At 45.7% G+C, this 2,834-nt stretch overlaps 1 long non-coding RNA gene across 1 annotated transcript; it reads right to left on the bottom strand.

Annotated features, from left to right (window-relative positions):
* Positions 1-382: 382 nt before the first annotated feature.
* Positions 383-2,119, bottom strand: LOC135984045 (uncharacterized). The gene is made up of 3 exons (XR_010601978.1): positions 1,995-2,119; positions 1,309-1,388; positions 383-752 (listed from the first exon to the last, which is right to left on the bottom strand). It is a non-coding gene; the product is annotated as an uncharacterized LOC135984045 (long non-coding RNA).
* Positions 2,120-2,834: the final 715 nt, after the last annotated feature.

Genomic DNA, 2,834 nt, shown 5'->3' with positions numbered 1-2,834 from the left:
ACAATTTGCAGGCGCAGCTTTGCTCCTACTGGTCTTTTCACCCGTCAAGTTGATCACTTGGATGCCAAAGTACTGGATTTAGGTGTGAAATCAGGTATTTCAGGTGCCCACGTGTGCTAAGGTGTAACTGCAAATAATTGCAGGTCAAAAGTAGGGACTAAAGTAAAGTTCAGGCTGAAAATGTGGCTGTATCGAGTGCCGCAGGACCCCAACTTTATTCAGCCCCTTCATGCAAGAGGACCTAGCTGTGGGAGGTGCCACACACCAGAAATACCTGGTCAGTGATCAAACAATAGCCAGCCCCATTTCTGGGGCAAGCACTAAGTACGTTTTCCTCATTCCACATGCCTCATTTTAGCTTCACCACCCAGATTGGGATCCCCAGTAGTTCCCTAGTAAATTGAAAACGGATGGATCATTTTCATAATTGGGAATGTGGCAGCTACTTGCTGTATGCATGGGACGAATGATCAGGGCCACGTCACCGGGGCTAAAGTCCCCAACTGATACTCCACAATGGCGTTCCATGAGAAATTTCGCTGACAGTGTAGTCACATATCACCAATATGGGCCCAAAGTAAGTAACAGGAAGCCATTCTTGAGTTACCTTTGTGTCCTGGGCGCTTGTACCCCTGATTACTCCTTGCGCCTGCAATGTCGTTAGAAGTGGCAGGGAAAACACGCTCTTGAGGAATGTTCTCAGCAGGACCCTTCTCTGGTGGGAGCCCATGGCCTTCACCACATGCTTTTTGCTGGTAAAAGGAAGAAGCCTGGATTGGACTTTGAGGTGCTGAAGCGTAACGGAGGCATCAGATGGTGAGGACATGAACTGAGGGTTATGCTGAAGGAGCGTGAGACTAAGAGACATCTGGACTATACAAGAGAACAAGATCATGTGAACAGTAACAATGTAGAAGAGTAAGACACTGGCAAAGATTAACAGAACACAGGAAAAGCACGGGAGGGCAGGGACTGGTGACCCGAATAGTAAATCCGGCTCAGAAACGTTACAGAAGAGAGTGAAGGAAATGACTCAGCTGACACCTCCAGAAAGAAAATCATCTCAAAATGTCTGCAGAGACTCTTGGCTTTGAATCACATGTGGAGTAAAGAGGATTACAATGTTACTGGGTAGAAAATCATCAGTCAGCCATGCAATAGTCCCCTAGCTCCTCCCCAAAGAGTCCTCAGCATCTAAAGAGAAAAAGGCACGAAGTGAGGGACTGCTATTGGCAACTCTGGTCCCACCGAGCATGGAGTGAGAAGCCAGGTGTGAAGGCTGGGCAGTTAAATGAGAAGTCACGTTACCTCAGTTCGATAATGATGGCCATGGCCTGGAGCCGTATGGTGCTGGAGAGAGAGTCCCAGGGTTCTTTCTTAATCATCTCCTGTAAGTCACAAAGGGGCAAACATAGTAAATGAGACACAAGTGCTCCCAGCATCAGTCCTACTCCCTCACACATTCATTGAGGAGGTTATACAAAGCCCTGGCATCACAGCTAACTCTGGAGGCCTAAAAAAAGGCTAAATTAGCCACAGGCTTCTCCGGAGTCTCCAATAAATCCCCAGCTAAAAGAACATCAGATATTCCAAAAGTAACAAGGAGCCCAGCCAAAACCCAGGATCTTCCTTTCTGATGGAAGAGCTCTCAGATCATGAAGCTACTCAGCCAGTGGTGTTGTCCAAAGGGATCTCATCCATTTCTACCCAGCCACAAATTCACTCACTCATTTCCTCATCCATCTCTGTCCACTCATCTCCTACTTCCCACCAACTAGCATCCTCTCTCTGTCCATTCACACTAATATTTCCAGTCAATCAGCACTGACCTCAATTTTACACACTGAAATAATTGCTTCAGTGTATACAACAAAGTTCTTTACAACTCTCCAGATTCCATGGACCCTAGCGTGGGTTTAGCAGCTATGTATTCTCCACAGTTCATCAATCTTTTCCAACCAACAACACGGACCCTGTGTATATTATTTACTCACCACTATGGCTCCTGCAGTGTCTGATGCAAAGTTGTGAATAAAAAAGTCAGGCATGTTATGCCAGTCGATGCTCTTGCTGAGAACAAACAAGAGTCTTAAGAGACTTTTTTTCACAATGAAATCCTAAACCAAAATGAGAAAAAATATATATCAGGGAGAAAGGGATTTAGATAGAGAACATCATCGGGTAGAATATTCTACCTTCATTCAAAACCCCTCCACACGGAACACCTGGTAGATAAATTAACAATGTTGCAGAGCAATGAATAGTCAGGAGCAGAAATCGTGGTGAGTTGAGTCCAACAGATAGTGTGAGGCAGGGGAGTAGCCGGGCAAGAATCTACTGAAACTAGCACAGAGTGGTGGGAAATCCCTGCAAATCAAGGATACCACTGACAAACGGGGCATGAGATCACCAAAGAGTTTGTGGGATGTATCTGGAGAAGGCACCTAATATGTATAATAGGAGAAAAGCATCCAGAGGCTGGATTGTCTGGAGTAAGTGAAAGAAGAAAGGTTGAGTGCTGTAGGCAAAGGGTTTGAAGAGAAGTCAGACCCTATGTGATAAACCTTCTGGGATGTCCCAGGCTGGGTCAGGTGGGACGGACAGCGTGAGGGGACATTAGTTTACAGATTAGATGGAGAAGGTTTATACCTCTTTGTTACTATTGAAGTAGTCAACAGTATTTCTCCATGATTCCAGCAAGAGCATGGCTCCCTCCATAGCACAGCCATGCTGCTCACGTCCACTTTCATCCGCCTCCCAAATAGTCTCCATGCACGAGATATCTGGGACTAATAAAAAAGAAAGAATGACAGAAAGACAGAAATTACTGCCAT

The sequence above is a fragment of the Chrysemys picta genome, chromosome 1, assembly GCF_011386835.1.
Source record: "Chrysemys picta bellii isolate R12L10 chromosome 1, ASM1138683v2, whole genome shotgun sequence".
Lineage (NCBI taxonomy): Eukaryota > Metazoa > Chordata > Testudines > Emydidae > Chrysemys > Chrysemys picta.
This window is presented reverse-complemented; position numbering and strand designations above follow the sequence as displayed.